This window comes from Thunnus albacares, chromosome 20 (assembly GCF_914725855.1).
Source record: "Thunnus albacares chromosome 20, fThuAlb1.1, whole genome shotgun sequence".
In the NCBI taxonomy this organism is placed as follows: Eukaryota; Metazoa; Chordata; class Actinopteri; order Scombriformes; family Scombridae; genus Thunnus; species Thunnus albacares.
In genome coordinates, this window is record NC_058125.1 from 17,671,894 (window position 1) to 17,697,296 (window position 25,403).

Consider the following 25,403-nt stretch of genomic DNA (forward strand, 5'->3'; position numbering starts at 1 on the left):
CGTGTTTATGCGTGAGCGGGCGTATATGTGCACACACGTGTCCCTGCATGAATGTGCACAAATCTGTCTGGTGTGTGGCAACAATGCCAAACATTTACACAAGAGCAATCACATAGGAGGCATTGCGGCAGTACGCAGCATGATATGCATACGCAACATGTTGATATGATTACTCCACAGGCTGCTCCCTGTGTTTTGGGCTGGTCATTAACTACGTATTTGAAGACTTTGTCAATAGGTGCCAAGACAACAAGAAGCAACATCGCCCCCTCCGTGCTCAACGCCCCCCCTCCCCCCCCCTCCCATCCACTTGCCTTTCTTTTCTCTCATTAATATGGAAATGAGTCGCTCATTGTTGTTAGTTGGGAAGAAAGCTGTCATGTCTTTGGTGACAGGCTCAATGGAAGTGTTTGGATTGCAGGGCTTGCTGTTTTCCAAGAGCATGTCTTATCTTTGTTTAGGCAGCGAATCAAAAATGTAAACATCACTTCATTAGCATCTGTCAGGAAGCTTAATGCTATGATTTTTAATACATGGCTAAACCCTCTGAATAGGCAAACAGGCCTCGTTATTCTGTCTCTTCTTTTATCTCCACTTTGTGTTGAAGTTAATTTCTCAAAGGGAAACTTACTTAATCCTCTGCGTTTGCTGGTGAATGCCGCGTTGTGTAGTTCTGCTTTCCCCCTCTGCAAGAACATTACTTACCACATTTGCTTTGTTGTACTTTTCCTGCTGGTTGGTGGTCACTCTTGTGTTTTTTCTCCTTTGCAGACCAAAAAAAACCTGATTATTTTTTCTGTCAGATGCATCTCCAAAAAGAATATCTGCTGAAGAAAATTCAGAAAATGAATAAAACATAAATTACATGCACTAATCTTAACCTTTGAGAGAGATCAGAGAGACTTGTATTCTAGCCAATCACTGGTGCTATCAGCATCACACTTCATCCACTTCATCAAGGTTTTCTCCACACCCAGCATTTACTTCAAGTATACCTGCACATTGTGGAGTGATATTATAATTACTGGGACATGACCAAAGCAGCCAAGATTAGGTAGATGCAGCTACTTATCTCAATTAAGTGCTTTGTTTATATCCAGGTTTGCCTGGTGCAGAGGCACATGTATGTCAGACAACAGTCTTATTTTCTGTCTCTCAAAAGGATTTCAACTCATCATAGGCTCTGTAGGCGTCATCATTGGGCTGTTTTTGCAGCTGAGACCTTTTAGAGTTAATCACTAAGCTGGAGCACCTCTGAGATTGGGTCACATTTGGAAACAAATGCTCTCCCGAAAAAACTGAGAGAGAAGCAGTGACAGAGACATACAGAGTGAGTATGTGATAGATTTAAGTGAGTAAATGTCAGCTGCGCCTCAGGGAGGTATGTGGAATAATAGGTTGTGGTTTGAGCTGCACACTTTTGTGTCAAAGTATCGGTTCAATCTGTGAGTTAATCTCGTACAAAGGGGGCAAAGACAAATGATTACATGCTTCTAGGTGAGTGATACAAGTTTCACAGTTGTTGCTGAGCATATTTAGCATTTTCATGGTGATGTATGTGGAAAATACATTGAAAAAGACTGGAGATGAAAGCAATAATTCACAGAGGTGTCATGACATACAAAAGTAATGATAGCTAACATATGAGGTTGACATGATGAACGTGTTCTTTGCCAAATTTGTTATTTTCTGTATCAGGACACCTGCGAGTGTATTATCACGCTTAATATCGCGGCCACTTAAAGGCAAAACAGAAGCTGTGCTTGAATGCTCAGTTGTTTGTCAGTCTAACCCTCAACTATTAGCAGGTAGCAACCGTAGCATGTACTGTTGCTATGGTTACTTGCAGTTTCATATAGAGTTCTAAAGTGGGAGGAGTTACGGGTTCCAGAAGTTAAATTCCCACATTCACCTTCTACAGAGATAATGCTGCTGACTGGCAGTTGGAGCACTTCCAAGCCTTCCAATCCTCAGTGCAAAAGATGAGCAACTGTGTTGGAAAATATTTGGTTCTTGGATAAAACATTTAAAAAAGTCAAAGGTACAATATGAGGAGGGAAGGAAACTACAACGCCCACGAATCATTTTGGTAAGAAAAATTGGATCACTGAGTTTAACATTCTGTTGTGTATGCCTCTAATGGTGAGCTGGAGCTAATGATTACGCTTTGTTAACAACTTTAGCGAGCTGTAAATTTCTTAGCGTTTTAATTTGTATCTCTGACTGGCTTCTTCTCCATGGCAACACCAGCTGAGGCTCATGAGTATCGTAGTATTCAAAGCTATTTGCCATACAAAATTGATGAAAATGTTTTCCCCAGGAACGATTTTAAAATGATCCAAAAATAATAGTCATAACATAATCATAATCCTTTTGTAATGATTCATTAATTTAAGTCCCCCTCCACTCAAAAATGTGTTTTTCCTCTTGCTCCTACAACTGGATGTTTGAGCTTCACTGTGCAGAATGATGTTTGAGTAGAGTTTGACACTGGAAGGCTGTTTTCACATTCATCTACTAAAATTGGAGAGTTTCTCTGTGCTCTGTGCTCAGTGAAAATCTTATTTTAAGGGGCGGGCCTATGAGCATGATTTGTGACATCACAACTGGTTTGGAGGCCAATCGTGGTCCAGTATGCAACTTATACAAGTGTGATGTGGAAACTTGAAGCCTCGAGTGCACGTACACTGAAAATGGACCTTACATTGAAGTAGGAGACATCTTGTGTCCGGCAGTTAAACCTTTGAAATGAAATATATTTGCATAGATTCTGCATTTTTTAATGAAGGACATGCCATTTTCAGGATTATAATGTGGCAATTATACATATCAGACAGACATTATTGCTCCATGCAGAGTATATTTATATGTCTCAATACATGTTTGGTGTGGATCTTTAAAGTGGCAAAGTGGCACCAGTGGATCCCCCCGTTTGGAACTCCATACCTTTACTTTACCTACTACTTTGTGGTATCCTGAAATACTTATTGTACTGGACAGCTGACAACAGAAACAGGCACGCTATATTTCATGGCCATGGTAAAAAGATTGATCATAGGTTTTGTTGCCAAGGCAATCAGAAATCCATGGCTTTGTCACCCTTTAACAAAGAATGGAATACTTGGTTCTCACTGATGAGTTGAAGCTGCCATCCTGTGAAGACAATGAAACTCAGATGTAATTATGTACAAGAGTCTTCTCAGATAGCTTTTTCTCTTTTAAATCACTTCAGACTTTTGTTGCATTCCTAATTGTTTATTCAGAAATTGTTCCAATTGCTGAAGTGCCTTTATGTGAAACGGGGGAGAAGGAGGGGAACAGGATGAATATGTGTAATGTTTGCATTTGTATTCCTCTATCCATCTCCCTTTCTGTCAGAAGCGTTTCATTTACATGTCAGTGATTTATGTTCAGAGATAGGAGAGAGCCTGTTAATGGGATGTTTCTTTTGCTCTCCACATGAACAACAACATGTCAAAATAAAGATAAAAACCAAACCCAAATGCTTGCCAGGGGAAGAAATTAGGTCTTGTGGCAATATTGCAAAAAAAAAAGAAGTGATTTTCCATCAAACCACTCTACACTCATAAACATCCAAGCATCTTGGATTTGATGTGCATCTTCGCATTTGAAAACACTAGGCTGTAATTGAAACGTATGCTTTTTCAATCCAGAATATTTTACATTGGAGACACACTGAAGCATTTTCTCTTCAGATGGAATGGCAATATGAAATACTAAGCTATTTTTGGATATAGCCAATAAAATAAACAGCTACACAAAATACAATATATAGTTTGTTTTCCTCTTCCCAAAAATCTCACTAGCAGAGGTCAGTTTAAGATATCAGGGTCCCAATTTAAGGAACTCTTTCTCTCAATTGGTTAAAATGGCATCTTCTTTAAAGCAGGCGTGTAGCCAGTAGTGGGCCTGGGTGGCACTGGCCCACCCACATTACTCGCTGTCCAAGTTTGATCAAAATAAATTTTGTGACAATAAATATAAAAAAATATGTATAGGGAGATAAATACACATAAATTAGATTTATTGTTGTCTGTTTGTGTGTGCGTTGAATTTGTCTTCTGATTACTGTCATGTACTAAAGACCAATCAGCTGTGTGACCACTGAGTCTAGTTTACATTATTAATTTCTAATTGACATTGTGGGTGTATGTGATGTGCCGTTGTGTGTAGTTTTGTATTTTATATTTTGTATTTTGTATGGTGTGTTCTGTGTGTTTTTCTTGTGTTTTTTTTTTGCTTTGTACTGTTTGTTGTTGTGCTGTTGTATGTTTTGATTGTGGGGGACTACGGATGCAAATTAGCTTCGAGCTAACTCCGGTGCAGTGCATCTTTAATATTTAAAACTGCACACTGTCCCAATCAATAAATTAAATCAAATCAAATTAAAACGAAACTGTTGAAACAAGTCGTAGGAAGTCTCTGGAGCGTGATTGGTTGCTCTGGTTCTGACTCACAGACTTGTCCTGAGCTGCATGCAACCAACTAGCTGGCTGGCTTTTCATATAATGTAACACTAATGCTACAACGATGGCTGAAGAAATATTTTAATGTGTTATTTTAAAAAAAGCAAGAATTGAGGAAGAAGATATGCCACTGCCTCCATCGACTGAGTCCACTAGACACAACGAGGTTAGCCCGGCTGCTTGCTCCCAGGTGGTATAGTTCTTTCTCCCGGTCAGCCTGATGTGGGCTCACCCACCAATTTATGTGCAATTCATGAACCACCTTCACAGCCAAATTTGTATGTATTTCCCTGCACAGTCAAGAATGGGAAATCAAGGTGCTTCTCATCAAAGTGGTATGGACAGTTTGGCCTACCCAAAATACAATTTCTGCCTAAGCCACTGCTTTAAAGTCCTAAATATGTTAAAATATTTCTGTTTTAAAATGCTTTTATATTATTTTCTTTCTTACAAAAGCCACATATTTCTGACTTTGTGAATATTGTCTTAAATCATTTAGGTAGGGATAATATAAATAAGAACGGAATAAGGAAGAACGAGCCTTTCTTGGGCTTCTTTTCATCTCCCTGCACATTATTTTCCATGTCGTGTTTTATTTGATTTTAACTTGTGCAAATAGCTAAAGCTCAAAAGCCTAATTCAAACTAACACTCTATGCAAACGCCAGAGTTGCCACATGCAGTCAAATATATTTTTGAGGTAGTGTGAGTTTATTTTTTTATAAGCCTAAAGAAACCAGCCAGTGCTTCCCCAGCCTGACAGACTTTGAGGTTGCCATGTTTTTTGAAGTTTTCCTGGAGGTGGAGTGGCATGCCTCGGATGCTTGCGGGTGGCGCTGACAGAATTTGAAGTGGGTCGTCCACTAACCTCAGCCCCCTGGAGTACGGTGGGTCTGGTCCAGAGAGCGGAAGGAAGCGGTGTCCTGCTGAGACACCGAGTCTGGTCTGGAGGTAATGGGCAGAAGGGAAAAAGAGCCTTGCCTGTGGCATGGCACAAAATGAATTACTGCCATCTTTCTGCTCCTCTGCCTCACAGTGAGAGTAGAGTCTGGAGGGCCAGATAACAAGGGCACAGAACCACAAACTAAAGCAAAATGGAGAACTGCCCAAGAAAAAAAAAAAAATAAAGCTGTCTGGCAGAGTTAATATCATGTCATTTATGATGATTTGGCTGAACGTTTGATGAGGTCATTCTCATTTCAGTGTTAATGTCAGCTCAGACAGTGGAGCAGGGTGGTGGCAATGACTGGAACATTTTCTTTTATTCCTTAGCTCCCACTCTTCTCCTTTAGAGTATCGGGACATGGTATGAATCTTTTTTTCCAGTGGTGTGTTACAACACTCTTGGACTGGAGTGATAAGACTGTCATATGCTAAAAATGCTCCACAAAGCAGACAGAATGGGATGCAGGATGATCATGATTATGATGAAGCCTAGTCGTGAAAGATGTATGACATACACAGACTGCGTGTCATACATCTTTCTCGTGAAGGGGTCTGGAAGCAGATTTATTTTCCTGCCTTTCATACAAGGATGTTCAAGTAAATAAATGACAAAGCCACCAAGTTAAACAATTATTCTGCTACATTCTCTCTTAATGTGTCAAAGGTCTGGAAAAATAGATGCTGCTTTGTTATCCTCACACTGTAAGTACAGATAATAAATCAGCGACTCCTGCAGCAACCTGTCACCTGCAATTTATAGACCGGACTCAATATTTCATATGCATCAGTGTTTTTTTCCCTTTCCACCATGCATGTGCACACAGGTTTCTACAGCATCTGTGGGGTGATCCAAGTAATTTCCTATAAACATGATTTAAATTTCCTCAGGGATCAATACTCCACCATCATGAATCTTGTGCTCTTTGATGCTCGTTTGGCCTACACGGGTGTAGTCTCCTGCCCACCGGGTTTGTATGTTGTGGTTACCGTGGTCAGGGGGAGGATGTAAGACGATATGTCCAACCTTAAGAGCATCCTGAAGAGGAAGTACTCACTAATATGGCCGATCGATAAAAGAAGGTTCATCTTGCCTTTGCCAAACTCATGGTTAAGCATTTTCGCTTGTAGACTTTTTAATACATACTGCATCTTCCACTAAATTTAATTTACGTCAGCAAAACTACAGAGAACCAGTGAATCAGCAGAGACCTTTTCATCAAATCCAATCTGAATATGTTTAGATGGGACATGACTAGACCATGTAAAAAAAGAAAGCAGAAAAATGGGTGCATAATTAGGTCAAAGCATTAGGAAACTGTTGAGTTGCATTTTGATTCATCTCGCCTTGCCCCGTTTGAACATGTCACCTGCATGCAAATGATTCTCTTTCTTGTCTACCAGAAAGAGGAGAGAAAAAAAAACTACTTGAATTCATTGATGCCATTGTCTGGTATTAGATACAATCAATCTGGTGAGTGGGTGGGGAAGCAGGATGAGGGCCCCGTGGAGATTAAACAGAAGCCTCACCATGGTTGTTCCAAAAACAAAATAAATCCATTCATCCAATTAGGAGCGGTGGAATATTCCAAAAAACAAGTTGGACGAGAGCTTCTCTACTAATTTACGCTCTGCTTCAGTCTGAATATCCTAATAGACTGGACAAAATTACAGGTCACATCAAAGTCTGCAGGACTTAAAAACAAATAAGCCAGAGTGACTGGGTGGCACAGCATATTTAAAGCAAGCTGAAAATATGCAAAACTGGTTACACAGAATCAGCTGCACATGCATAATGAATTCTTGCAACCTGAACCACAGCTCATATAAGAAAACTGGCAGATCGTTCCCACACTTTGCTACAATTATCCATTTATTCATATCTTTACACCATTATGATACAGTATCTCATCATACAGTATTTTGTCAGCCGATAGAGATTTTCTATTCACTCTTTTGTGCGCAAGACTTAAGATGTGGTCTGCTCTGTTTCTCCCCTCCAACCCTTCTTTCTCCAGTTTAGCCGTTCAACTTTGATTAATACCCAGCACTCCCCATCCTGCCGAGCAACTCTGTTTGATGAATCTGGCCCTGTTTGTTTCCCTGCTCTTCCTGGTGTGTGATGCATGACAGCGCTCCCCCTCAAAATACAGCTTTATTCCACACAAGGGGAAAGGAAGCAGAGCAGGGATAGTTGCCCCCCTCCTCACCCCTCCTCTCCTGTTTTCACAAAGCACCTCAAAACCTTGTGGAAAAGAAAGGAAAGCATGGAGGTGAATGCCATTTTTTTTTTTGCAGAGGCAGAAAAGTGGTTTGCAGTGGCTTTCCAACTCAGTGCCAATGTGATGCATGCTGGAAAGTAAACAAAAAAAAAGGCATGTGTACTTTGGAGCTCTGGATAAACTCTTAACCCTGCAGGTGACTTGCGTCTAGTGGCCTCGCACACACATGATGTCGCACAATATTAGATTCTGCACTCTGTCTTCTGTGAGCCATTTGATTTTATTTCACCCGTGGTTGGTGTATCTGCCGCTCACCTTCCTGCCAAGACGGTAATGGAAAGCGCTTTGGGATAAACATCTGTTTATACGGGAAACCCTATTGAGACCTCTCGCTCATCAGCAACAGTTTCATGTTCACTGGTATTTTTAAAATCAGATTAAAATGAATTGATGAAAGTACACAATGATAAGGTGAATAAATACTTTGATAACTGTGAGTCATGTTTATTGAATCCAGGAATAATGACAAATAGAAGAATTGCGAAATGCTAACACTAAAAAAAACAACAGTGCTGCAAGGATTAGTTGATTGATTGCCAACTATTTTCATAATTGATTACTTGTTTTGAGTCATTTTTTAAAGATATAAATGCCAAAATAAGCTGGTTCCAGTTTATTAAATGTAAATATTTTCTGGTTTCTTTAATCCTCTATGATAGTGAATTGAATATATTTGGGTTGTGGACTGTTGTTGTTGGGACAACAATACATTTTAGGTTGCAAAATGTTTTGCGTAATCAACATATTTCACCATTTTCTGACGTTTCATAGACCAGACATCTCAATTAATTGAGAAAAGAATTGACAGATCAATAATGAATATCATCGTTAGTTGCAGCCCTAAATCACAGTACATATGAAGTAGTCAAATGTAACCAGACACTCTACTTTCACACCTTTTTGAAAGTCGTTCGCCATATGTCAGGAAAAAAAGCTTGATACGATGATAAACATCATACAAATATACAGTATATAACAATGACTGTCCTTCTACCCAGAGAGCTAACCGGAGGGGGGTAGCTGTGTGTGTGAGGATGGGGTCTGGGTGCACAATGAGCCCCCTGATGTCATGCTGGTGCTAATTTGTTCTGAAACAAGAGGGGAAATATTGCTGTGCTGTCACTGCAGTGTCAAGCCTCACACTGCAGGACAGATTTCGCTGACACATCATATCCTCTGGAAAAGTCGCAACACAATGCTATACCCAGCAGGGCTCAGACATAGACGGGGGATAACAGGGAGAACACACTTTATGTACATTCGAGCAACAGTCGCTAACTTTTACTCCCTGACATAAGCTGCCACCAGAATACAATAAGGAAATAAGGCAATTAGAAAAAGCTGTGCTGCGTGTCTCTCCAATCAGCAGCCTCCCCACTCCTCTGTAAAGGAGCCAAACAGAGCCACCCTCCAGAAATCAATGAAGTGCTCCTCATAAAGGGATTGTCAAATTCAAGTCTGTGCAATTTGTTTTGTGATAACTCTGCAGGCTCATGCATGGAATCAATATGAGAGCCTGTGGCAAAAAAAGGAAAGGAAAGGGAGTTGAATTTGTACTGATTTGAACTCAGTAGCAGGAAAGTACAAAATTTTTAAGCATTTACCTTTGATTGCATGTGTGTTTAAATACGTTTTAAGGTTTATTCCACACTGAGGTGGATGCTAATGTATACTACCAAAGAGAAAAAAGAGGATATGGCATTTGGTAGAGTGTTACAATACTGCCATCCACTCATTTGCCCTGCAGCTTGACCTTCTCAGACAACCAGCCTACTGCTTTTTAAAACACATAAATCACAGAATGGACTTGGACATTTGGCCAGTAATTGTGATTAAAAGCATAACCTGCAGAGCTGGCCTTATAAAAGCTGGAAGAACCACCAACAACAACTTTCCAGGCAGGAGGTCATCATCTAAATCTCCTGCTCCACTTATTTCTCCCTTCTCCGGCTGGAATTAAATAATGACCCCCTTGACTTCTTGCATTCATCTGCTAAAATGTTTGGTCGTAAATACCCTTCCAGATTAGAGAATGAATATGTAGTAGGGAATCTTAAGGTTGCATTTGCATTTTTTATATTATTTATTTCCTTCACAGTAACATCTCACATGTTTTGTGGCAAAGCTGCCTTTTGTGCTTATTTCTCATAAAAACATGAGATTCTTGATTACACATTTACACCTTAATATATGGTTATTGCAAAAATATGATTGCCATATACACCAGTTGAGTATTGGATGGCTCCTCTTCGGAGAGTAAAGCAATTTTTTTTCATGCTTACATGGAATGTCAACTGTGAAGGATATAAGTCAATTAACCCATAGGGCACTGTTTTTGCCACCCCCCTCCCCTCGTCACTCCATTTGAAAAAAAAAAAAAAAAAAAATCTGCAATGAGAAATAGCAGCCAGCCGTCCCCTCTGTGGAAAATCATTACACAATCTGAGAGAGAATAGAATATTCTGTGCCCAGGCCTGCCTCCTGTTATTGCACCATTAATAACTTTTGCTGCTGCCAACGAGACAACACCAGGCTTGGTTGGAGAGGAGCCGGCTAATGCAGTCAGTAAATTAAAACCATCGGTGTTCGTTTTCATAAGACAGACCCGTTGTCAGAGGTTGGGGTTTTTTTTTTTTTTTTTTTTTTTTTATCCCTCCCATCCTCCTTCACACTGCTGATTTAAACTTGACTGCAGGAACTTTTCTGTACAGATGTTGAAATTATTCTCACAAAACACTATAAAATGCTTCGTTTTAGAAATTAATTAACATCACGCAAACAATCCAACACACATTTATGTCAGAAATTAAAATGAGATGGAAAACAAAAGCCTCAAGACAGTTAATCTTGCCAATCATCTCTGCATACTCATTAGTATACTTGACTTGATCAAATAACCTTTTAAAAAAGTTTTAATGTTGTAATTAAAAGTAAATGCCACATAAGGCCTACATCCCATTAGCTCAGTATGTTCATACGTGCAATTTAATTATGTAGAATCTCCAGCTTCATTATGATGTATGGTTGTTATAGAAACTACACTTGCTGCAATAAGCTCTCTAGAATGAAATAAGCCTGGCTTATAGAAAATATAACCAATATGAAAATGGCTTAAATGGCCTTCATGAAAATTAGGGCATAGATTCAAGAGGGGAAAGGTTAGATTTGAAAAAACAAACAAACACAGTATACATTATGTATTTTATCTATCTACTTCCCTTATGTTATGTTAGTGCATCAGAATAAAAGCAAAATAAACATTAGGAGTATAACCAAGCTACATTTTGCAGGGATACCACAACTCCTAATCTGTGAAATTGGATGAATTTAAGTTGCCTACCAAATGGGATTAAATTGTATTGGCTGCAGTTTTCTGAGAGGGGGGCATGTGTGAAAGGAATGGATACGGATGTTACAGTATTAAAGAGGCCCCCATATATTTCACCCAGGAAACACAGTGGAGAGCATCCAGTGGGAGTCAATGGGCTCAGGGAGGCTGAAGTGCCAGCTCAAGAGAGAAGGCTTAACAAAGGCTGTGTGGGAGGGCTGCTGTACAGTGTGTGCTCATGAAGTGGAGCATTGTCTCAAGTTTTCCCCCAACTGCCAACCCACACGTGTAGTCACAAACCTACCACCCTAGATACACCTAATCACCATGAAATGGCCTCCCTCCCCCTGCATGTCAGTAAACTATGTAATTTTGCACATGAAGACAGTAAGACAATGTTAACCTTGCTAAGTGCAAGAGGGCCCAACTAAAGCACTTAAAAAGATGTTTTAAGAGCACAAAGCATTGATATATTATCAATGATTCTGGCCATTTGAGCCACTGTGAGCAGTCTAAGTAATGGCAGAGTTTGGTAGTTCCAAATTTTGTGAGAAGGTGCTAATTTCTCTCTTTTAGACATCTGCCTCTGAGATGTTTGCACTTAACCCAGTACAAAAGATCTGAAAACAAAATCATTTGTGCTACTTAAATTACATTTTAGAAACTCAACAGTAGTTTATTTTTTCAGAGATGATGTCCCGGTTGATTTGGATAATCCACAAAATATTCTGTCAACACTTTTCAAAAGGACTATTTCTTCATTAGTAAAGTAGCATAGATTATATTAGCATGGAGGCCAATATCTTAGAGACAGATATATCAAAACTCAAACCCAAACTATCTGCATGGAAAGATAGCATGAGGAGTACATGAGACTAATGAATTTGAGTGAACTGGCCCTTTAATCAATCCAGAAGCCTGGCAAATGAAAAAAAAAGTACCTTGACAAAATGAGGACCACACTTGATGTGTTTTTACAAACCATTCATTTCCAAACACTGAAATGATTCAGGCTTTCATTCTGGGAGTAAGCAGCAGCTAATCCGAGCATCATAATTTGTAACACTCCATGCTTATTAGGTGGTATCTCAGGCATTATGGGCTGAAGTAATTAACTTGAGCCACCCAAGGGTAAAGGTGTTCATGGTACATATGAGGGCTAAGCCAGTCAAACTGGGACTAATAATGAAATCAGATACAGTCCCTGTGGTGGGTCACGTGCTGCTCAGCCTGGTCATGGCTTGCATGAAATGCCCGGCTGTCAATTAAAACACCGCAACAAATAGTGAAATAACCCACCAGTAATTGCCCTGCTTTTTAATGACATAAACTGCACAGGATTGTAAAAAGGATCATTTTGTGTAGTTAATTCCGGGAGCTGAAAAGTGAAAATATATAAATCATATTTTCCTCAGTGTAATTTGAAGATGATTATTCTCACAATTAACTAATGGTATTAAGAGATTCAAATCTCAACAAATGGACTTTGTTCCCCTCTTGTGCTGTGTCAAAAAGAACACCGGCATGGGCATTGACTTCCTAAAATAATGAGTTTCTCTCCTGACTTGATAATTGAAGATATAATGAGAGAGAGAGACAAGAGAGAGATGAAGAGAGAGACAGAAAGTGTGTGTGCGTGTGTGTGAGAGTGCCCCATATTTTTTGTCATAGCCCTGGGGGCTGGGCACATACACCCCCAGCATTGCAACCTACTTTTTACACCCCTCCCTGGAAAAAAAAGGTGTCCTGAGCCCAAATCCAATCTGTTTCTTGTGACACCATTGTCATTTCCATTCCGTGGCAGCTCTGAGAGCAGCTCTGCCACTTCCCTAAATGTGCTGCTCTGCGCTGTTTGTCTTCATGTACTAATGTTGACTGTGAGTACATAAATTACTGCTAACTAAACATGTAGACACGAAGCGAAAAAACAGATAACCGAATCATGAAACAAGGGGCAGCTTAGTCATACGGTAGATGCATTTGAAATTTCCTCATCTTTGAGCAGCGTTAGAAATGATTATTTTATGCTACCACATGTATGCTTTAATAATATAGTTGCTGAAGCTGAATGGTTTTTTATTTAATATGAATGTTTTATCAGCTCAGTTCATATGAGGGACATATAAAAGTAAAATTATTTTGTTTATTTTTTTTTTTTCCTCCTGTGCCTTTCTTGGGGATGAACCTCCATCACACGTATCGCTTCTGCATCTGCATTGTAAATTAAATTGAACAAGGGCACAGCATTAGGATGCAAATTAAAGACCTTCAAAAAGCATTCAAATAATGATAGGGAGTAGAAAACCAAGGGGCGTTTAGAGAAGTATTGAAGTTTTGCTTGGCTGCTTTTATGAGTCCCTCATAACCATATTCTAGGACTTCTGTCAACATGTTGATAAAATGTATTAGTCTCATTTACAAATGTTGTCTTCTGAGAGAAGGTGTTGTTTCCAAGCAAATATTGACTCATTTGAAATAATTGTTTGTGCCACGAGTTGCTAAATTTAATCCACCAGTACACATCAACCCCTCACACAGCGGATGATTTTCTCACATTTTCTCACAAGATGATACTTCCATTGGTCGAATGTCCTGCGGTGTTCATTTCAGACACGACATAAAAACATATATATCATCTCTCATTACGGCTGATGTTTCTCTTTTGTCTAAATGACGATGCATCTGCCAACTTCTCCATTTGATTTCCTCTCTGGCATTAACTAAGTGTTTTCTCACATGTAGATGTACGGATGGATATCTACATCACACTGTGAAGAAGACATATCAGTTTTATGGATTGTTAGCAGGTGTAATCTTCGCATCTAGTCATTGTGCTTGCGCTCTGAAAGCCATCACCTTTAAATATTAGCTTTGCAGAGTTGAGATAATAGGTTTCATGATGTAATGTTGATATGTAATTAAAAATCCAGAACAAATATGAACCCTAAGCTCATTAGAAACAATAAAGCACTCTCAATGAACAGCATCAAACAGTTACAGGCAGAACAGATTCTTTAGTAGCCTTATAGTCTAAGTCTAAACCGCTTTCTCCCTCAAAGATGGTTGTTTTTGAAAGGAAAATACACATTGCATCATGAGAGATCCAGTGGTAATCCAATTCAAATGAGGTTCAGGGCAGCCGGCTTTTTCTATGAGTTGTGATTTATTGTTTTCAAAAACCCATTCCATGCTCATCTCTCTGTGTACATGCAGCACCTTTTGTTTACTGCAGCTATCATGTTTCTGTCAATCACGCCGGAGCCATGTTACTTTCTGAAAACACAATAAAGCGGGAAGACAGACAGAGTCAGCGAGAGACTAAACATTTCTCTTCTTTCATCTGTTTTCTGTCTCCATCCATACCTCTCGGCATGACGGTAATTGCTGCCAGCAGGTAACACATTCAATTAAACACCTTATTCTTGGATGCAAGCAAAACATGTTTATTTCTTGATAGCGCAGATAGAATTCGGTGCATTTCAATGTTTTGAAAGGCACCACGGTGCATGTTTTCGAACTGGCGTAAGAGCATTCAAACAAGATCCGAGGCTTCATTCCGCAGGAGCTGTACACTGCCTTAACAGTCAAGAGAAGCAATTAAAAGCTGGCAGAGGGTTAACTAACACCCAGTGGAGCAAAATCGATGAGCGGCATCCTGCTTGAACTAATCACAGTACTGAGGGTGAAGCCAGCCAGCAGACATGAAAAGTATAGGAAGCAATGACAGAGCTAATGGTTTGGAAAATGCTGCTGATGAATGAGGAGAAAAGGTTGTGACTCTGTCTTTACCCTCTGTTATTTACCTTGCTTCTAGGCACCATGATGAGTTGCTCGTGGTGCTTAAGTTTTCGTTTGGATAACATCGATGGAAGGAGATGAATAGATAGATGGGTTTACATATCCTTAAGAATGTCAGCTACTTTTACTTTATAGTTATATTCATCACAACCAATGAAAGACTTTCTTCTTCTTACCAGGTAATGCTGAAGTAAACTGGCAGTTGCTTTTGCAGACATTCAGCTCGGCTGTCATTCAGACAAAATGGCTCCGTACCATTTTCTTTAATCTCTTCTGTGTAAATTACTGCTTAGAGCCTGTGAATCGCTTTTTTTTTTCTTCACTCACCCAACAGAATAGCGCCAGCTATCATTTTGGGAGCAATGAGCAAGCTAATGAAACCTCTTAGCATTAACAAATAGGACCTCAGAAGAATGTTCTATTTGCATCAGGTCATTGTTTGATCTGTAAAAGGAAGCAAAAAGATGAAGGCGCAGGAAAGAGAGAAAAAAAAAGTCTTCGTTTCCTATTGAAGACAGCAGTCTTGGCAAAAGAGTAAACAATGCAGCTCTGCATATAGCTTGGAGACTTCATGGAGCCATTGCCATGGCAACCCCATTTTCTAGTCATATCTTTAATGAAAAGGTAATGAGAGAAACATAACAGTCCCAACTTCATTACCGGAGTAAGATTCAGCAATAAAAACTAAATCAGAGCGTCTGTCATTTGAAGGAGCAGCAGCAGGTCTGCTGTATACAACTGTTCCAAAAACAGACTTTGGTCATTGAGCAAAATTAGACATATGCCTGGTCAGCTGTTGATCAGATGGCAGGGGTCTTGATGTCTCAACATAACTTATCAATCACACACATACAATATATATACAGTATAACTCACAGTAGTAATTGTACTGTAACACAATAAAAATCATATGGAAAACAAACAAGTACCTTTACGTAAGGACTATGCTTAAGTACTACTTTGTGGTATTCTTACCTTACTTGATCCTATGTTACTTTATACATTCAATCAACCACATTTCAGAAGGAAATGTTGTACTTTTCATGCCACTGTATCTTTATCTAATGGCTATAGTTACTAGTTACTTTGCAGATTCAGATTTTCTGTAGCACTGTTATAGATTAAACTGCTCAACAGTATATAAAGTAGTTAGTTTGCTCCACTTGACGAACTACAACATTAAAATGGCGCATACATATCAATTCATCAGTGATGATAATCAAATAGTACTATATACAACACAGCTGTTTAATGGTGGGGAGGTAGCTAACGGTGTGTTCTTCATAGGTTGTTTAGTGAAAACAGCTGTTCGATGCTGCTGGAGAACAAGGTTGATGAGAGCAGCGAGACTGAACCAAAACAGTTGTGGCCTTTAAAATAAAACAGTAAACTAAAAGACGCTGAAATTCTCCATAAAGCTGTGGGGAAGTGCTCCCTTTTTAGTGGGATCGTCTCCACAAGCAGGCCCTTTCACATCATTTGACCCATTGTCAATATAATATATTGTAAGCAGGTGCTTTGAATAAAATTCATTGCTGAAACATTAGTTTTATGTATAAGCATTTTTGGATTAAAGGTACACTCCGTGAAACAAAAACACTTAATAAATCTATTAGTCCAGATCACATTACTCTCTCCAGTAATACAGTGTTGAACGTACATCAAATGCGCGGCTGCTATGCAACAGCTAAAGATGTGCTTTTTCTCAGGGCGCTGTGTGTGTTAGCGCTCTTCACAGTCCCATTACATACATATTTGACAAAGAGGATATTACATACGTGAGTGGATGGGGTAAAAATGAGAATTTCAAATGATCAAATCCTCCGGGGCAGTCTTTGCATTTTTACACCAGGCTGGGGACCGGCTCTTTGCATTTTACACAAGGAGGAGAATCCTACATTCATCTTGTTTGTTTAATTGGATATGACCTCTGGAACGGGTCGCCCTGCAGAAAATGAGATATGGCCCCCCTTTTCCAGCCCCCTAAGGTAAATATGCGTCACATTTGAATCCACGTCTCACTGCAGCAGTTTACCTTGTCGTCATCTCCTCATTATCACAGTAACCTTGTGATCTGGCAAATTTTTCAGCCATAATGATGCATGATATTCTGAAAGTAATTTTAATCTGCACCAGGGAGATCCAGCTGCCAGGTATCAAAGTAGTCTTTGGCTGCCTTCAGCGGTGCACTCAAGCCACACAAAGTCCACCACTAGCCAGCCTTTCTCACCTCCTTCCCCCACAGCCCTCAGACATCTTCCATGCATAATTAGGTAGAGCCCACCGAGAATAGCTGAGATGATTTTTTTTTTCACTAAGATGAGGATTTTAAAGCAGCATTGCTTATGATTATGTTTCTTTAAGTGGGCACTGCTGGAGCCAGGCGCTCAGAAAGGTCCAACTGATCTCTGTTATAAGATCACCCAGATTTGGCAATTTATCAAGCAGTGTTGAGACTTTTTCTCACTCTGCTGCAATTTCATTTTAGCAATCTCCCTTTGAGTACAAGCGAGCCGACTGAAAGGCTCAATGTTGTGATATCAGAGTCGGTTGAATGATAAGTCATGGCCAAAATAAAAAGAATGGTAAGAATCATGCCCTGGGCTGCGTCCCAGATCTGCTATGAATACATTCAAAGATAATTGTGTGGAGTGACTGGACTACTGTGTTTACAAAGGCGAATTAACGCCAAAGCCAAGTCAGTCCAAGAAGGAAGAATGTACAGCAGAGCAGCAGAGGGTCCGTCTGTATGAATACATTCTTTCCTCATTGTCCTCTCAGACAGGAGGATCATTACTGGCTGGACACATGCTCTGGCAGCACCAGCCTTCATTATTATGCAGCAGTCGACACAGGTTTAACAAAGAGAAATTTGTCTAGCATTTGTTTATCTGGACGAGCAGAGTCTGGCGCGGCAATGCTGGCAGCGACAGCAGCAGGCTAAGGTGGATAGACACTCAAGTTAGTTGGCCGGCGCTCACAACCCTGCAGCCCCCCTACCCCCACCCCCCCACCTCCTGCCCTCCCTCCCTCACAACGTCCCCTCTCTACCACCATCACCCTCTTATGCTTCCCACAGGTGCACAGCTTTTTCTACCTCACATATCAAAGGGACACCGGCAGAGTGAAAGACTGAAGTGCAGGGTGGCACATATTTTCATCTTCAATTGTATCCTATATTCAAAAGAAGTTGCTGTATTATTCATTTGGACTTTTATTCACAGGTGAAGTATGTGGATTTTGAAGGCCAACCATTTGTCCAAAACAAAATTCAGTCAGCTCAAGTTTGATTGCAACACCAGCCTAAGGCTAATAATTCTGGTGTTAATATTTCTAAAAACATTCAAGAAACTCTGGATACGTGACCAGAAAATTTGAGTTATTCACTTGTTGCACACAAAGTCACCATGGAAAAGCAACATATGAGACTGAGGAGTAGGTGTAGAAGCTTAGTTATTGACACTGTTTTTCTCCTGCTCACAAGCTTTGTTGCAGGAAGAGGGTGGGGCATTGGGCTCGTCCTTGACCTTCCTGTGAACCAAATACATCAGGAGTCTGTTGCTGAGGAGATTAAAATCATGCAACAATGGGACGCCGCAGGCGCGAAAAGGGCCGGGGCTTCCTAAATACATGCAACACCAATCTAAAGCTGTTTGACAGTTTTGTCTGCACACAGTGGTGGTTTAATCTTACCATGCATGTGAGAAGCAGAATCTATGTCTCTGTTGTGACACATTTCCTTGTTCAGTTTCCTGTCATGGCAACAAAGACGGTCAGTGTTGAGTCAGACTTTTTTTGGCTGGACTGGCCACAGACCAGCCAAGGCTATAACCCTGAATTTCTGTCTGTCACTGACTCACTGAGTGATGAAGTTACATCATGATGCAGTCAGCCCAGTATTGGAGTTTGCCCATTGGCCATCGCTCTTTCAAAATGAACTAGTGCAAACAGTTTCAATTATGTCCTCAGAGGGCGTTCACAGCGGATTGCAGCTCGCTCTCAGACCCGCGGACACAAAGGGATGCAATGGATCCATTTCACCAGCATGCACAGCGGCTAGCAGATAGTTAGCATGGCTAGCATCGTTAGCATAGCTGTGTGTGGCCCATAGACTGTATAAAAATATATTTGTAGCTGCGGTGTCTCCGGTTTAGCAGCACCATGCTGAGCAGGTGACAGGTGTGTTGCCGTGTTTGTGAAAGATGTCAAGCCGCGGATATAAAGTCACACAGCTGACAGGCTGTTAGCCTAGCATGCTAATCCTACGTAAACATATGGATGACACCATATGTTTACAGACATCCGCAGATAGAAACAGATGAAAGCAGAGGGAATTAACAGAAAATTAGAATATAATTGAAATTAAAAAAGGTTCTCTTTCAAATCACCCCAAGATAAGAGTGGAAAGTAGGCTATTGTTTTTGCAACTGCATTTTTAACCTTTTTTTTTTTTGACTCAAACATAGCTTAACCATGTCATGTAATATGCTACTTTAGTACACTTTATCAACAAATATTACTGGGACCACTACAGAAAATAGCAGATGAGCATTTAATATCCAGGAATTCACATTACAGACACTACAGACAACTGACTAGCCCTGTAACAAATTGACCAGAATTTCACACATTGACCGTACACGTTCCAGCCATATACTAGGTTTTGACCTAGTCTTGTTTCATCCTCCCTTGTAGGATTTATGGGGACTCAGGAGGAGATAAGAGATGTGTGTGCACTGTATGTCTTTGAGGCATCATCACAATCAACCGTGCTATCCCATCATACATCCAAGGAGTGCTGTGAGCTGCACCCTTGTCTTATTACAGACAGCAGGTGCAGATGGTTAAAGGCAGGTGCTCTGTGGAAAAAAAGGAAAAGAAGAAGACAGGAAAAAAAGAACAAGCACCTGGTCCCTCGTTGTAGCAGTCTGGGGCTGCTCTCACTATGATTAGCTTTGTTTCTCCAACAGAGCGCAGCGAGGAACAAGACCTACAACTTCATTAGGGCGGAGCACAGCACCCCTTCTTTTGCCTTTGTCCTACACTTGACTGCACTAAGTTAGAGGAGGACGGGGTGTCTGTGAAGATCAGCCTTTTATTAGGAGCCACAGCTCTGTCAGTGGAGTGGTGCCTCTCCACAAGAAAAGAGCTATAATCTGATGCATGTTAGTTCTACCAAGTCACGATGTGCAAGCACTGAAAAAGCACTCGCCTGATTTCACAAAGACTTACGGAGAAAGTGAAAGAAAGACCCCCAGAGCTGACCTGACAAGCAGCAATAATCTAACTCCTGCAAGAGTTTGGCTGGGATTAATCGTAGCGTTGTGACCCCCTCCTAACTTTGTTGTTTGAGCTTGAATGTGCAGGTAGTGTGCCTGAGAGCTCTGCCGAGGCAAACCTTTAAAATCATTAACTCCTGCCTTCAGCGTCTCCTCTCCATTTTTAGAGGATACTGTGGTGTATCTTCAAGGACGAGCAGAGGAAATGAGTGCTAATAGTGTGTTTGTATTGTCAGTGCTCGTATGCCCACAGATTTGCTTTATTCATGGCCTCACTTCATCTGCCAGCCAACCACTGAATAATTGAAGGAATTATCAGGCCAGGGGATCCAAAGCCCCTCAGAAATGTGTCATGCCCCTGAGCAAAGCCTGCAGGAAAAAAAAAGAGAAAGAGGGGCCTCCTAATTCAGTGCTATGTGTGTACAGCCGCGTAACACAACCCAGCTATGGTCCACCCACATACAAAGACATACACACAAAGTTAAAACACAGAGGTTGATGATGCCACAAATGGCAAGCATTGACTGGCAGAATATCAATAGCTCATAACAGCAGGAGCCCATGCATGTCAGATAAATTTATGATTCTCTCCAAATGCTGCTCTCCTATTTTCTCCTGCATCAGAATGGGTGTTTTTGATGTAGCTAGATTTCACCATGCAGTTTGGCTAGTGTCCCTCATACAAAGAATGTGACTGACGCAACATTAATCTCCAAACAAAGAGACTGGCACAACTACTCCGCACAATTTCAGGGCTATGAGGTGGCAACGTCAGTCTCGATTTCTCACTGCTCCTTCACGAGCTGTTCCACTTTCTCCGAATTCTCATTTAGATCAAACAAAACACTCCAGAAAGGAGGTGAAACGGTACCATTTAAATCCGTGACACACATGCACACAGGGGACCTCCTCATTTTCTAAACAGAGAGTCATGGCAAGAACTTTTTAAATTTGCCATAATAAGGTATGACCTACATGAGAAGGAGTCAAAGCCCAAACCCTAGCTCCCAGCAAGATTCCTGCCTACTAAGTATTCCAAAATGTAATGCAAGAACATTACGGAGGAGAGAGCTTCTCCTCTAAAGGCATAATTCTCTCATGGCTGACATACAAAGCTTCCTGGAGTACAGGTTAGAATACATACCACATCCTTCAAGGTGAAAAGCATGCAATATTTATTTTACTGATGCACTGTTTGGTACATGAAAAAAAAACGTTACCAACACCAGCCAGAGGTTGTAACATAATATAATCTCCCTGACACTGACATATGAAATACATTCCTTAGCTGGCATTCATGAATAATGGCAGCCGTTTGGAGAAGAACAACTCTGAGGTCTATTTTCAAATAGGTTTCAGCTGCAAGCTGCAAAACAACTATCCTGCTGTTTGTGTTGAGTGGAGAGATGTCTGGAAATGCATCTTTCATGAATGTGGGATACTGTAACGTATGTTTTACGAAAAACATATAAACATTACAGGAAGGAAGGAAGGAAGGAAGGAAGGAAGGAAGAAAGGATTTTTAGATGATTTGGCAACACACTTGTTGGCAAATAAAGGAATGGACACCTCACATTGCAGCACGATTTCGTCATGTATCCCAGGATGGAAATGTTGTACATGATATTTTTTATTGCAGAGCAAATGTGTCAAAATTCTGTAAGGCACCCTGAGAGTAGAATCTCTGGGTGAAAGTAGTAGTCATTCACTGTGTCCACTATGAATGTGAAAGGTTAGCCTATTCTCTGTGTGGACTGGGGGGCCTTGTTAAGGGTGGCATGCCTGGGGAGAGCTCCTGCCGGCATTTCAGAGGGAGCTGAAACCCTCACCAACAGTCTAGAAATGAACCAACAGTTTATCTAAGACACTTGTATTTGGAGGAAAACCAAGACAGAACGTACCAGAAATGTTGCTGATAACGCCTTTCATTGAACAGGAAAACTGTGTGCACGCACAACTACTGTAATTATGGTTTGTCCAAGCTGAACCAGGAAGTCTGTGAACTGTTTTTAGTTTACAAAGGACCAATTGGGTAATAATTTCACTGTTAGTCTTCGTGCTCTCTTCCAAATACATTTAGCTAATCTGAAAGTTTGAGGTTTCAGTGTTTTCTTGGTCCCAGATCTCAGCCCATACTGTTATTACAGAATTATGCTTTCAGTCTTAACCAGGGGAATTTTAGCAGAGATTTACTGCATGATTTAAGGTTGAGTGCGTTATGTGTTGAAAGCTCACAAATGTATGCTGGATCGAAACCACAGGATGCAATAAATAAAATCTTAAAATCAGTTGTGGAAGCCATTGCAAAGAGGCTTATATGAAGGTTATGTTATCTGTCAGTTTTGTTCTGGTTTGCATTCTGGTGGTAGCATTCTGTATGAGTTGAGATGCGAACAGTCTTTAACGCTCAGGCTGGCAAGCGGAAAGTTACAGTTATCAAAAAAACAAACAAACAAAAAAACAGATGTGTACAGTTCATTTTTCGCTCATGTGCTAAAGAACCAAATCTTTATCCTTGGATTCCTTTTTTGGGTTTTTTTTAACAAACCGTATGTTGATATAATCCCACATATAAATATCTTTTCAAGCTCAAATTTAGTTTGAAAGTGAAACCTGAACACACAGACTGGCATGTAACACAAAGTGTGACACCCTTCCCCCCTGTTAACTAAAGGACTGTTCATACCAAACCACCCACCCACCCCCCTCTCCCCCCCCGACTTCAACCCCATCTGTTCCTCTGGAAGAAATGAGAGGAGAGAGGAAGAGGGGGGGAGGAGGAGATGGGGGGTTGTGGGGGTGGGGGTAACTGAGGTGAGGAGAGAATCAGGGTGGGATCTGGAGGCAGCCATAGGGGAAGAGATGGAGGGAGAGGAGAAGGACAGCCGATGATGGTGGTAGTGGAGAGTGAGAGGAGGAACAGAGGGAGGAGGGGAAAAACAAACCCAAAAGCTCGACCACTTCATATTATTCCTTGTTTGGTGCACCAGGTGTGTTTCTGAGACTGAGAGGAGAATGAAAGCGCTGCTCATTTTCAGCTAATTTTGTTGACAGGTGGTAACAGCATCGTGCCATATTTTGCGTGAGTGCATGAAGTTGGGACTTGTGATCAGTGTAAAAAGAGACACTTGAAAGTAAATGAAAAGATGCTGTTGCTGCTGCTGTTGCTGATGTACAAATTAATCAAAAGACTCTAGGTGACAGCAGTAGTCCATGACTTCCCTCAGACTGATTAAAGAGCTGGTTCACCCAAATTACAAAAAACACAGTTCTCTAGTTGTATCTAACCATGCAGGTAGTTTAGGGAGTTTTTTGCCCAGGTTTTGAGATATCTGAGATTTCTTCCTCTACTGCAATACAATGGAGATGAATGGAATTTAATTTGCTTTGCTAACAACAACTTGTCGAGCATGGCTAGATACCACTAAAGGTAAGAGAGTTTTCTAAATCTTGGTGAACTGAAATACAAGCCAAGTCACCTAAACAGAGGAATAAAACTTATAGATCGCCTGAGCATTAGATCTTTATTATCTGTCACAGCCACCAGCCCCATGTCCAGGCTCCTTTTCATTTTTGCTCCTCCTTGACGAAGCCTGCCACATCACGTACGTTTCCTGTCCCTTTCCCAGGCTCGGAGTGGAGGTGGCAGCCGGGTAGTCGCTTCTGTGTGGCCATGCGTGGGACAGCCTCGTCCCTCCCCGCTGTGACCTGCAGCTGCCACTCAGACTGACATCACCAGAAAGACCCTTGTTTTGTCTCCAAAACTCTTCCCTAACCAAAGGTCAAGGTTCAGTTTGCGGTGGGTGGGAGAGATTCCTTTGCCAAATATGGAGGCAAATTAGTGGGCTGACTGCGTTTATTGAGAGGATTGCTTGTGGTATGACAAACATATCCTTCTCCACACCCACACTGTTTGTTTATCAGGTATTTAGTCAAAACCTAAATGCTGCATAATGCATGAGGCTACACAATATTTAATTACACTTGCATGATTTAGATTCCTCATTCAAATTAGTCTGTTTGATACATGGACTATTCTCAAGAGAAGACATGTAATTACTGTACTATTTCCATTTGGCATAGAGACTCCTGCTTACATGTGTAACCAAGGAGAGATAAAAAATCAGAGATACTTGTTCTGTCATCTAAAAAACTGCTTTTACTGCAGACTTACACAGTTCTCTGTCACACAAAGAGAGTTTCTTCTTCGCCACGGTATAATGACTGCATGAAAGCTCGGGTTTGTGAATTCCAAATCCTATTTACCTCTCCTCAACATTAAAGATCCTTAGTGAGGAGCACTTTGCTCGAAACTATTTGATGATAAAGCTTTTGAAATATTGATTTGAATGTCGTGAAGGCATCAGTCAGTGTTTTTCTCTTTTAATCTGAACTTCTTTATCTAGGGGGAAAGAAGAGGAGCAGAAAGGGAAGGAGAGAGAGAGAAACATGTGGGGGAACATCTGTGTGTGTGTGTGTGTGTGTGTGTGTGTGTGTGTGTGTGTGTGTGTGAGATTCATATGAGGGTGAAAACATGTATGCATTTACAAATGTGGATGTATGTTTGTGAGTATGCGTGTAACTCTGTGTGTCTCTTGCTGAATGAGCTGAGAGACTGCTTGATTTTTGAACCACTGTAAACAAGCCAGAGCCTTGTTAACTATGCCACTCAGAGTTAATGTGCAAAACAACTTTCAACTCACAATCTGCTTTTCAGGAAAGTCTGAATTCCACGCTTATTACTGTGGAATAAATGCTGATCCGCACTCTACCTTGGTATGGCAGAGGAATCTCTGGCAGCTCCTACAAATTCCCTTTCAAACATAGTGAAACATAGCACGTAGTGTGTGTATACCCAGGTAAATGTATTTCCATAACCTGTCATTTCAGAAAACACACACACACACACACACACACACACACACACACACACACACACACACACACACACACACACACATCACACGGCTTTCTCCAATAGGCCTCTGACAACGGGGGACATTTATTGTATGTGGAAAGAAACTTCCTTGTTCTTATTATGCTCTTAAAACACACCTGACATGTTCAAGAATGCACAGAAATGCAGCACAATGTGACACCCATGGCGAGCAACAATAGCACAAAAATACACGTTAGCATTCACATTTGTCCAAAATACTTCATTACTAAATTAAAGCGGATATATGCGGAATCAAATACTGTCTAAATCTATCAACATGAGCCCACATAAGTGTTTTTACCCAAAACATGCAATGACATTGAATATATGACTCAACACTTCTGCTTTG

At 40.7% G+C, this 25,403-nt stretch overlaps 1 long non-coding RNA gene across 1 annotated transcript; it reads left to right on the top strand.

The window, feature by feature from the left end:
- The first annotated feature begins 1,944 nt into the window (after positions 1 to 1,944).
- Positions 1,945 to 6,730, top strand: LOC122971348. Its single transcript, XR_006399450.1, has 3 exons — positions 1,945 to 2,089; positions 4,481 to 4,653; positions 5,277 to 6,730. It is a non-coding gene; the product is annotated as an uncharacterized LOC122971348 (long non-coding RNA).
- The last annotated feature ends 18,673 nt before the right edge of the window (positions 6,731 to 25,403 follow it).